Genomic DNA, 12,859 nt, shown 5'->3' with positions numbered 1-12,859 from the left:
AGCAGTGCCAAAAATGGTGTGTGTTTTTTCAAGGTTGGTAGGGTGGCAAGAACCACTAGCAATTTATTGTTTATACATTTCAAGCATTTTTACCCATTAGCCAAAAAGGATCCCTACAAAGTCATGTGGAGCAGCATGGAGAAAGCCGCTACTCTCCTGATCAATTTTGCCTTTTCTCATGTGGCAAGGTCCTTAATCTCTCAAAAGAACCACCAGAGTGGGCCCTACCCACTATTTCTTTCTGCTGCAGTAGCTATATACAGGTGGAATGGTTTCAGCTAGGTGACTGCAGAGGGAAAGAAGGCAACTTATATTCGTTGGGAAATGCAGCAGCTCTGCATTCCCACATTTGGAATAATTTGTAGCTACAAGGGGATCATAGTGAATTCTAGCTCACTGAAGGTAGGGCGACCCCTTTACCTGCTTCAGATCTAATTTGCTTCTGAAGTAACAGAAGATAAAAGGTTTACATTCAAGTAGTGACATATTACTTATTTGTGGTTCTATCTGTAGGGCAACTATAGAAAGTCAAATGTGTTTCTTAGCTGTTGAACAAACAAAATTATTCACTGATGAAGAATGTAATACATTTAATCACGCCACTTTAAATGTTTGGTTAATCAAAAGTTTTTTAATACCATTTCAGAATATGGATGCTGGGAGTTGTAGTCTAAAAAACAAAATTTTCCAGTCTCTGAACCGTGCTGATAACTGATGTCATTTCTGGCCACCATGAACCGCAAGTGAACAAGGTGTTGATTTGGGGCCAGCCCGTTACTCCTACAGTTCTCGTTGAAGGACAGTGCTTAATATAATATTAATATAACAGTTATATAGTGCACCATTATAGATTATATGGCTTACACTTTAGCTTTTTCTCAGAAACCTTTTGGGTTGCCCGTGGCTATGAAATACACTGTCTTTATAGTTTTTAATTATAATTTCAGGTAGCTAATTATTAACTATAATCTTATTGTGACAACATCAAATAACTACAAGGACTTGTGGTTATTAAAGATTGCTCATACCAATGCCATATGCTACCAGTTTGCAGGAACGATTCAAGCTGCTGTTTTGACTTGTAAAGCCTGTGTGAGTAGTTTTAAAACTGGTTATATGATACAGTTCCTTTCCTCAGCAGAGCTTATAAAGTCACTTGTAGGAGAATTAACAAAGAAACAGCTGTCATTCTCTTCTTGTCAATCTTGTCCAATTCTCTGTCCAAGTTGGAAACCATCATAATATCTCACAGTGATGGAAGGGGATGTAGGACCTGAAAGCATTGTAGTGCTGCTTTAAAAGTATGTTTTCATTTTTTTATCCAGCCTTTCAATAGTTTTTCTTTCACAGAAATTGAAGGCAGTTAACAAATTAGATCACAAAATAGATACCACACGTGAAAACATATCCTTATAAAATAATATTAAACAAAAGATAATATTGAATATTTCAGAGTGCAGAGCACCAGTCCAAAATAAAATTTAAAAACCTGTAACCTTCCATAAAACCCACATGCGAAGGATCCTAATTTAAGCTCTTTATCCCCTCCTTGTTATTATAAGAATTTATTATTATTTGGGGGGGGGGGGGGAATAGCTTTATTTTTTTAAAAAAAAGTCTTCACACAATATTTTCAACAATACTGACTCCTTATTGTTAGAATGTTAATGGTCGATCTACAGTATTTGACTGTGACGAGAAATGGAAACATACCTGATCTTTTTTTCCCCCTCAGAGGTACCAAAATGTTTGTGTCTCATGGTCACATCTAATTTTTTTCCCCTGGATGTGCAGATTCTAATTTAGAGATAAAACTCTCCCAATCATTAGTAACATGAAAAGGCAATATAGGCCCGGACCAGAAAAAGGACTGTGGGAGGGGTATCTTGGGGCGCCTCGGGGCATGCTTCCAGACGCCCTGCAACCCTCGCACGTGACAAGGGCGTCCAAATGGCGGTGCCCTGTACACACGGGCATCACCATTGTTACGCAAGCACCATGCAGCATCCACAGGGTGCCACGCGGCACTTGCGTAATGAATACACCAATGGCGCACTGTGGCACACTCATTACGCCGCCACCACGGTGTAGAAAGAACCCACTTTTTGCGGGTTTTCTGCCGGCAGGATTTTTCACTAAAATCTGAAGCAAAATCTCACTTCTTTTTTTCCTCCAGATTAAAGCCCTGAGGCACTGAAAAAGCCCAAATTTGGCCCCAATTACCCCATATGTCATCTGGACTGTTCGCTGTGAAAGCAAAGTGAGATCATTTTTGTAAAAAGGAACTTCTTTGTCAGAGGCTATGGGCCTGAACAGACAGGCTAAAATAAAGCTGCTTCGGGTCACTTTGGAAGTATGCTGTTTAAATGAAGCATGAGTCCTAAGAGGCCAGAAGCTGCACCAAAGCCATGCTCCAGTCTTAAGGATGAGCGCAGCTTTGGAGCAGCTTCTGGCCTCTTAAGATGTGTGTGTCATTTAAATAGCATACCTCCAAAGTGACCTGAAGCAGCTTTATTTTGGCCTGTATGTTTGGGCCCTTTGTTAATTGAGGTATGCCTGTACTACAAAAATATCTATTGAGAAGTTAAGACCCATTAAGCTAAATGGAGTTTACTACCAGATAAGCAGGCATAGGATTGCAGCCTGTGCATATATTTGTATATGGCTATACATAACACCTAAATAAACAAGTCTCTTCACTTAGTAATTGTATGTATATCATCTTAAGCAACATGTACAAAGGGAAGTACTGCCAACACTAAAAGCTGCTTGTCCTTCAGTGCCTGCATTAACACCATTATCTGCTTCCTAATCAGCATTGCTGCTTACATTAGCTTGGCTTTGGGATATGTTTATACTGTTGCATATTTAAATAACATCACTAAATCTGCTATGAATAGTTAGGCCAGTTGCTGAGATGTAGGGTGACTGACATTTCACATGTATTGTAACTCCCTTGTAACTCCAGTGAACACAATGTGTACTTGATATGCAGAGCATTTAAGGACCAAGTATGTTAAAGCATTCCCATTTTAAAAGCTGTCTTTCACTATTCTGAAGAAAAAGCAACAGTGCTTCCTGAAAATGCTCCTGTTCCAGAGTGAAGTTCAATTGAAAACTGTTCCTTTCTACCCAAAGGTGTTGCACCCAGAAAATTATTTATGGCAAGCAGCACAGGGGTGAGGGATAAATAGCATGGAGGAGAATTTTCTAAAGGAAAAACATCTGATCTCTCAGTTATTTTATACCACATTTATGGATATTTCTTTACAAGTGACTAGAGAAAAGATGTGTATAGTTTCTCACAACAAACAGCTCTCAGTAAGAACTATTTAACTGAAAGGCAACTCAAAATTGTATCAGGTTGGTTGAATTTTTATTGCTGTTTATGCTATATGCTTTAGACCATGCTGATGGTAATGCTGCAGCCTTCACAAGGCAGCAGAGTGACAAGCCTGACCTCACCTGCACTGGCCTGGCTCTTGTTTGGTAATCCCTGAAACGTCACTTAATCTGCGCAAGGGCTTCCCTGCATTACCATGGATTAGCCTGCAAGATTCTACTATATGTGTTGCCAGTTTAGCTGGCTTCATGATTACAACCAGTTTAAAAAAAAAAGAATGTTTTTGACCATAAACCTTAATTTATGGGATCTTTTCATACTGATGCTTTAGCCATCTTAAAAAAATATGTACTAGGTTAGAGTAACTAGTGTTCTGTGTCCAAGGTGGTGTGGATCTGTAGCCCTGAAACATTTCCTTTTGCCAAAATTTAGATTACGCTGTGCTTGAGGTTCTAACTAATCACTACCTGAAGCTGCTACTTTTCATAAATGTCTTTTATCAACTCTGTACATTTCTACATGAATTACTGAATTAAAACAATAGGTAGAATGTAATGAATGAAAATGTTCAAAATTTGCTGTACTTTTCTATTTGTTTTTAATGAATTGCTATCGGGAGTCACATACTAATTGCATGCATTCTTTTATGCAAGAAAACTCAGCTGTCTTTGTCCAGTGTCTTATTACATGTGCTCATGCTACTTGTAATGCTTCTCCCGTTAGCCTTTGATGTCTCTAATGCAATCTCTTAAAATATTAAATATGCACGCATCCACAGTCTTGTTAATTTAACTTTGCCCCTAACCTCATACTTTGAAGTGAGCAGCATAGAATCACACAAAAGATGTTCTCATTGATCTGTACCAAGTCACTTTAATCTTGTGCCTACTCTTATTTAACCCATGTGTCCCATTATTCTTTCACCCAGTGCTCTCTGGATTTCCATATTCTAATAGAAACAGATGTAATTCAGCATGGAAAAGAAATGGAATGAGGAAAGATAAAAATAAAATTCATGTTGAAAATCATGGGGTTTGTATCAGATCAAGGGACACAGATGTAGCATTAAATGAAGATAGAGTCTCATCCTTTGGCTGCAGTTCTTGACCCATGGACCTGTAGTAGGAGTAAAACGTACACACTTTATGGAAGTTAGCAGTTAATAGCAATGTACGGACTATACTCAGCAAACTGGAAACACACTGGAAGATACTATATTGTGACAGTCATTAAAATGTAATACTTACACCCTTCTAGAAACATTGGCGGGATACAAACCGCCATATAGTACGTATTCTATACGTACTAGGGTTAGGAAGGGGCGGTGCTTCCGCACCCCCCTAACCCTAGTACGTATACAATACATACAACATGGCGGCGCCCCTTCCACATGGGGGCCGCCATGTTTACGTACTGGACGCATAGCGTCCAGACGTGTCGCGGCGCCTATGATGGCGCGAATGCGCCAGCGGCGCCTGCGACGTCATAAAGGCGCCGCAAAAAGAAGCTCCGAAATGGAGGCGGGATACAGACTGCGAGGGAGCCGCAGCAGCCAAACCGCGCGGCTCCCGCGCGGAGCAAAAAAGAAGCTCCATTTCGGAGCTTCTTTTTGCGGCGCCTTTATGACGTCGCAAGGCGCCTGGCGCGGACTCGCGACGTCATAGGCGCCGTGACACGTACGGACGCTCAGCGTCCGATACGTAAACATGGCGGCCCCCATGTGGAAGGGGCGCCGCCATGTTGTACGTATTCTATACGTACTAGGGTTAGGGGGGTGCGGAAGCACCGCCCCTTCCTAACCCTAGTACGTATAGAAGACGTACTATATGGCGGTCTGTATCCCGCCGGAGCTTCTTTTTTGCTCCGCGCGGGAGCCGCGCGGTTTGGCTGCTGCAGCTCCCGCGCGGAGCAAATGGCGCTGGCGGGAAACCGCCACAAAGCGGCGGTCTGTATCCCGCCCTTGACTAATGACAACTCACTCAATTGATTTCAATCCTTATTCTGAAAGTAAGTAAACAGGTCTGAAGGGTGGGGTATAAATGCCATAAATAAATAAATAAATAAATAAATTTGTTCCCAAAATATTCTTCATGACAGATCATAATTATGAACAAAGGTAACAACCAGAATTGAATATATTTCAGTTACTACCCACATGCTTTGTTTAAAAAAGATTAAAATGGGAAAAGGCAGTTTTTCATGCACCCATTCTCATTCATTTCACATTGTTCTTCCCTCTTTATTTCGTTTTGTTTAACATCCAACCTGAGAAAGAGTCCTGAATACCTCAAAAGTATGATTTGTACACTGCAGATTTTTTTGGTTCTAACAAAAGGATTGTTATATCATTACTATGAATTGTATTAAAATCAGATATATTTCTGAGTTACATAATGTCTCCTGTAATGGATTCCACTGAACATTACAGTATTTTATTAATTATGAACAGTGCTAAAATTGTGTAGGGTCATCAAAAGACAGGGAAGGGATTTAGGGCCATCCAGTCTTCAAATCATGAGAGGTGTGTTTTTTTGTGTGTGTATGTCTTCAGGTTGCTTGTTTACTTGTGGTAACCCCATTAATTTCATAGAATTTTCTTAGCCAAGGAATTCTCAAAAGTGTGGTTTTGTCAGTTCACAGGTCACAGAAATATATCCCACAGCACCTAGTATAACATTGTCTGTCTCCCATCTAAATACTACCCAGGGCTAACCCTGATTAGGGTCCAAGTTCAGATGGAATCTGGTCCCTTTATGGTATTTAAGCAGAAGTGGTATTGGTTGAAAACTGGTGGCAACATAGGTCTTCTCCTTTTTTCTATGGGCATGCTGAGAAACAGCATCATTCCTTAAAATGAAATACCATATAAGTTGAAAAATTTCTGCCTAAAAATTGACCCCAGAATCCCAGGTCAACTTGTTTACAGGTCAGTATAGTAATGTGATAGCAGCTCTTTCAGATTTCCCCATGCGATGGGGAGAACACTTTTTTTCTCTCTTGAGTCAAGCAGAAAGAGTCCGGGGTGATTGCTGTTAAACAGAGTCCCTCTCCTGCCCACACCACCACTGTCTGGGGAGTGAAGGCTGAAATGCTGAAGCAAAATGCCTTAATTAGAGTCCCTCTTGCCGCGCGCACACATATACACACTGAAGGAGCTTCCGAGTTTTACCCTCAACTTATCCACAGGTCATGTCAAAATCCATAATTTTGGCCCCCAAACCTGCTCTCAACTGATACATGAGGTTGACTCATGTATCAGTTGAGGGCAGGTTTGGGGGCCAAAATATATACAGTCGGTACCTTGCACCATGAGAACTCTCACATAGTGTCAAGCTAAAGTGGAGGTATGTTTTTTAACTTTCGCATGTCTAATGCAATTTTATATTGTTTTAACAAGATAATTTTAATTGTTTAAAAAATTTTATTATAAAATTTTAAACTGATTTTATCTGTGAGCCTCCTTGGGTCCCCTTCTGAGAGAAAGGCAGCATATAAATTATATGATACAAATAAATTAATAATACAGTTGAGCACTGCTGAGAGTACATACAAGTTTAGGCATTATCTAACTGGATGAAAAAGAATCTGAACAATTAGTAGCATGAGTTACTATAGCTAAGACTTACTTCCAACTTTTTACAGATGTAAACAGATGTAAAGGTGCAATGGCAGAAGATTAAGGAGAAATGTTGTTGTTAAATTGGGTCATTTGGAAGGTACTGAAAATTTCTCAACTATTTATTATAATTTGTATGATGATAAATAAGTTGAAACAGTTTATTTTGAATGTACAGTATAGATGATGAGCCCTTGTAATGGTTTACATTTTTATATAATACATAAATAATTTCTCTGATTAAGAAAATATATCCAAGTGCATTATTTGGCCATCTGTTCAAATACATAGTCACAATAGTTTAATTACAGATTATTACTGAATCAAAGGCCACACTCAGAGGATTTATTAACATGTTTAGCCTGCTTAGCATATTTGAGTACCTATTAGTAGTCAATTTATCATTTCAATTACATGGCAGGGTTGATGTGGGATAAAGAAACCCTTTATAGATATCCAGTATTAAAAAAGATAAGGTCAAACATATTTTACAAAAATATTGGAAATAATATTGGAAAGATATAAAGCTATCCCTGATTATATAAAAAGTGTGTGTGTGTGTGTGTGTGTGTGTGTGTGTGTGTGTGTACATGGGACAAATTTGCATAGAATCTAGCCTGTAATCTAAATCTTGTGTCTATTCCCAGATGTGCAGAAGTTTCTAAGCAATGAAGTAATGAAATTCAGCACTTATGTTTTGCTGTACAGGTTCTGGAAAGAAACATTCATGAGTGCCTATTTTGTCAGTGTCCACATTCTGAACAATCAGTGACCTGACTGAGTATTTTAACTATCTTTATTTCTCTACCATACAGAAATTCTAAAGAAGATCTAATGCTGTCAAGAATCTAGACAACAGCAAGTTCTAGGTCTTTGGAGTTAGGAATGTCAGGTGGGGATACACACCCATTCTTGTCAAAGGAAATGCAAGAAACCAGCTCAGCCAATAAGTTGTCAGATCAGTATGCTGAATAGATCATCAATAAACCCTGAACCCTAGATAAGCTCCAATATCGGGGTGTTAGAATAGGGATGGACCACTGTGGTCCTCCAAATGTTTGGTCCATAATTCCCATCAGCCCTAGCTAACACTGACAATGAGACTTTGGAAGCTGCAGGTCAAAAGTACCTGGAGGGCCATAGTAGTACATCTGTATGTTAGAGGAACGAGAGAATGATGTTTATTATGGGAGAGACCATCCTAGACTTTGCCTCGCTTTTACCCACCCCCCATTTCACTTGACAAGAGCTCTGCCCACCAAATATAAATGTGGCACTTCTAAGGTTGCCAGATCTCAGGGCCTTCTAGGTCTCAGGAGGATGCTGCCTTGAAAAGTGTGTACATATATTTTCCTCATTTATTATACTTAATATTTTTTATTTGAATGGCATTTTTATTGGAAAAGTGTGTGTGTGTATTTCATTTTGTAGACTTGATTTTTTAATTTAAAAGCATAATTGTACAACAGTGATTAATGCTTAATATATCATTTGTAATGACTTCCTTAAGGTCTGACCCTTGCAACATCACAAGGAGTCATCTGTGAGTCTTAGATTTGGGCCCTGAAATACCAGGGCCTGGGACTGTCCTGACCTGGTAGCCTTAGGTAGTTCCTTGTCCTGAACTGCTTATCTGTTCATTTCAGTGGAAACAATCAAACCCCACTCAAGGCAGGAATCAATAGTGGACCAATTGTTCCAGTGAAAGGAATAGGAACTACACATAGGAGGTTGGGTATACACAAGAGCAGTGTTATTCAGAGTGGTGGTCTCTGAGCCAGTCATTGGCTGATGGTCCAGGGCAAGTTTCCAGGAAAGAAAGAAGGAAGTGTAGCCAATGAGCACCAATACAGTGCCAGATGCTAGCACAATAGAAAAATATAATTGCTGGCCCTTCATGTCATCAGGTAGCCTGAAAAGCACTGCATTAGTGCTGATGGAACTCTAGACTGAGTTGAAGAAATGCAGTTGCTAAGCTCTGTTTCCTCTCAGCATCCTTCATGTCAACAAAGGGTTTTTTTTTTTTTTTTTTTTTTTTTTGGGTAGGAGATAAAACACACACACACACACAGCAGCCTGTCTGAATAAATAGGGGAAAGTGCTGAAAAGGCACAAGAAAACATCGAGTGAGAATTTATAAAATTCCGCCACTTTAAAAAGCATTAAGACAATAATTCTGTTTTCCCATTTTGCTATGTAAATTTCCCTCTCTCTGCACATTCTTTGTAAAAAATATCAACTTACTGTCATACTTAAAAAACAGCAGGATCATATGTTCTCTTTCCAGTATTTGGCCTGGTTGTTGATTATGTAACCAAAATAGCATTCCTCACACACAGCAGGTTTAGGGAAGCCTAAGGTTTGCAGAAATGCCCCCTGTCCCTTTACAAAAATAATAAAGGGAAGGACAACCACCCCCCAAAGCCCAATGAAGTCTGGATAAGCTCAGTCTACATGCAGTGCTGGCCAGTGTGGTGTAGTGGTTTGACTGTTGGATTATGACTCTGGAGACCAGGGTTCAATTCCCATCTCAGCCATGAAACACACTGGGTGACCTTGGGAAAGTGTGGTGCAGGTGCTACAAGTGCATAAAAGTGAACTACTCCCTCCCCCTTATAGATTTTTCTTGATCCCCAGTCAAAACAAGGAGAAAGGGAATCCATTTCATTTCAGAGCAGGTTGCTAATAATGGAAGGAAAGAGAGAGAAGTTTAGCTTATAAGTAAAGCACGGGCATATTCAGACACAATTCAGTGGCATTTCCCCACCGTAAAGCCATTGCCAACAAGGAGCACGTGTGTGTATGCTCAAATCTCAGAGCACCATGCTATGCAGTTTCTAAGAGATTAGTGCAGAGTATTATTACTTTCCACCATCTGGCTCTCTGATATGGAAACAACATTAAAGAAATCAAATGAGCTATAGACATCTCCACATGATAGACAGAGCACCCTGTTGTGCAGTCACAAAATGAAAGCAAAGCTCAGGCCACAGCACAATGGGAAACACTGGAAAATGTAACTTGTTACAACTAACAAGTGTACTCTTTTCCCTATTTCCAGTTTAATAAGTTAACCATTTGTTATCTCCTGCACATACGCATGCATATATATATATATATATATGTATGTATGTATCACTATTAATACATTTCAGTCTACATGTTCAGCACACTAGGAGACTGAAGGGTTAAACCAGGTTTTTAAAAGCCCTCTGTTTCTGACCTCAACCCAGCTAGTTCATGTCTCAAGAGAATTTCAGAACATGGAACAATCTATGGTTTGAAGTCTTTTTCAAATTTATTTTCTGATCAAAGTGAAAAGAAAGAACCATCAAAAGTGTAAAATATTACCGTTTGCATTTCAATCCAGCCATTCTGTTGCAAATCAGTATACTGTATATCCTTGTGAATAACATTTCCCTTTGTAAGCAAGAACAAAAGATGGGCTTCTCTGCTCTAATAATGTTACCCAGAATAAAGGACCTCAGAAAGCCTCCAAACCACAGAATACAAGCTTGTGTTGGCAGAGAAGAGTGAGAGCTTGTCTACTTCCCCTTCTGCGCAGAGTATCCACTGGATCAAGGAAGGGGATTAGGAGTGGTATTACATGGCAAAACCAGAAAACAAAATAACATTGGGGATATTAAGGTGAAATTTCTCCTTGTCAAGTTTGTAGATGATCCAGAGAGAAGGGCATAGCTCTAGGATGTCATTACCCTCTCCTTACATTTTGTTGTGTAGGGAATTGTAGCTATGAATGGAAAAGTAAAGTAATTCATGGATGTAATATAATATATAATATATAGTACTATTCCAGGTCACATTTCTAATATTCTTATGATGGACCAGTATAGCATATTATATTGTAATATAACTCTTGACTCCCTGTATTCATACATCTCAATCCTGTTTCATTTTCCTTTGGCTATCACTTTTCATTTATCTATTTCTTCTCCACTCTTCTGTGACTGTTCTTTTTCTTTCTTTGCTTGTCATTCTAACTCCCGCATATCAAGATTTTCATAGAGAATAACTATTTCCATTTTCATTGCTGCAGTTAATGTTTCTCCATTCCTATGAACCAAGAGTGTAAAAGAATACACCCACCTATATTTTATCCCAGCCTTCTGCAGCAACTCTGTTATTCTCTCAAATTGAGTGTATCTTGTGCAATATCTTGAAAAATACTCACTTTCTTATCTTTATATAAACATTACCTTCTATAAACAGAAAGAATGCTTTACTACCGAGTGCTCCTTTGCTACAACTGCAATCCTGGCCAAAGGATTTAGAAAAGACTTTCATCACAATGCCCAGAAGTCCTTATCATGCAAATTTACTGTGCAGCAGTTGTATTACACAGTTGTGAGTTACATATAAATTTCTGGTTACATTTGTACCTGTTCAGGCTTCTGTTATTAAGCAGCCCAATAATAAGTGGTTCCCATTATCCCTGACCGTGTTTTGCACAGCTCAGTCCCAGCTTTCTGAGATGCTTCTTAATATTTTAGTCATGGAATCCACATACTAACTATATACTTTTCAGTCTTCAGACACAGTTGAAGATTAGGCCACTCTGGCTTCTGCTTGTATCCTTCCTGGTCCTGTTGCCAGGGGTATAGGGGAGGGCAAAATGAGGCCATTGCCTCCCATAATAATTCTGTCCCACCAAATGTAATTTTCTTTCATTCCCCACACGTCTAGCAATGCAGTAACTTAAAACTTCAGATTATCATTTAGAAACACAGTATAGATTCATGCAGTTACCAATGGACTGCAATCACAACAAGACATTAAGAGTTCTAGATGTGAGCGCCTACAAAAAAAAGGAAGATTGTATTGCAGATAGATATATTCAATCAAGGATGCAATGGCCCTGGGTCTGCAAGACCTGAACAGGGCTGTTGAGGAAAGGGTGACTTGGAGGTCTCTCATTTATAGGCTCACCATAAGTCGAGGGTTGACTTGATGGCAGTTAACAATAAATGGAGGCAAAAACCTAAAAGAAATAAGTCCAAACCATTCACTCCATCTTGTTCAAGTTTCCCATGGTGTGGCAAAAATAAGTATCTTCAAATCCAGAAAACATATTTGGGGTACCTGTGTTGGTCAGGCAATGCAGCAAAATATAACAAAATACAAAATCCACAAAACAGCGATACCTTTATACATCATGTAAGCCTTTGAAGCTTCATTGGCTTCTTGAGAGACTCAGGCCCGATCCTGATGGGCCTATAGTGCACCCTTGTCACGTGCTAGGGGTTGGCCGAGGGCACACCGCCCATACGTGCCTCACCCCAGCACGTGACAAGGGCATCAAAATGGTGGCGCCCTGTACAGACGGGTGCTGCCATTTTGACATGACAGACGCCTAGTGTCCACACATCACAGCGCCATAATGACATTGTGAGTGCACCATTGGCACACTGCGGCGTCATTATGGTGCCGCAAAAAGAACCCACTTTTTGTGGGGTTTTTTTGCTCCATGAGGGAGCTGTGTGGTTTGTCCACTGTGGCTTCCTTGCGGAGCAAAACAAGGTGCAGGCAGACCACCCTTTTTGGGTGGTCTGTACCCCGCCTCTGTTGCCAATGAACTGAAATTTTATTCCCTGCCTTTTATTGTCCTTTGTCTTTGGTCCCCATATGGCCAAGAAATGGACTGGCCTCTGCTTGCACTGAGATCTCTGTTTAGACCATCTTAACTGACAACAGAAATAACATCTGAGACAAAATGTAGGGCTGTGACTGTAACATGGCCACTTTTCTTCTGTTTGATTTTTAAAATCTTTGCCTTGAGGATTTCTGGCCAATTCTACTACCAAAGGGTTAGATGCTATCCAAACTGAAATAAGTTCACTAGCAGGAGTGTGGCTCAATACAAACTGGCTCTAGATTATTTG

General features: G+C 39.8%; 1 long non-coding RNA gene across 1 annotated transcript; it reads left to right on the top strand.

The window, feature by feature from the left end:
• The first annotated feature begins 650 nt into the window (after window positions 1-650).
• Window positions 651-8,331, top strand: LOC149311113 (uncharacterized). Its single transcript, XR_016281608.1, has 3 exons — window positions 651-752; window positions 6,986-7,059; window positions 7,775-8,331. It is a non-coding gene; the product is annotated as an uncharacterized LOC149311113 (long non-coding RNA).
• The last annotated feature ends 4,528 nt before the right edge of the window (window positions 8,332-12,859 follow it).

This window comes from Sceloporus occidentalis, unplaced genomic scaffold (assembly GCF_023333645.1).
Source record: "Sceloporus occidentalis isolate IW3139 unplaced genomic scaffold, rSceOcc1.0.p SCAF_6, whole genome shotgun sequence".
Classification (NCBI taxonomy): domain Eukaryota; kingdom Metazoa; phylum Chordata; class Lepidosauria; order Squamata; family Phrynosomatidae; genus Sceloporus; species Sceloporus occidentalis.
Note: the sequence above shows the minus strand (reverse complement) of the source record. Positions and strands in the feature narration are given on the sequence as shown.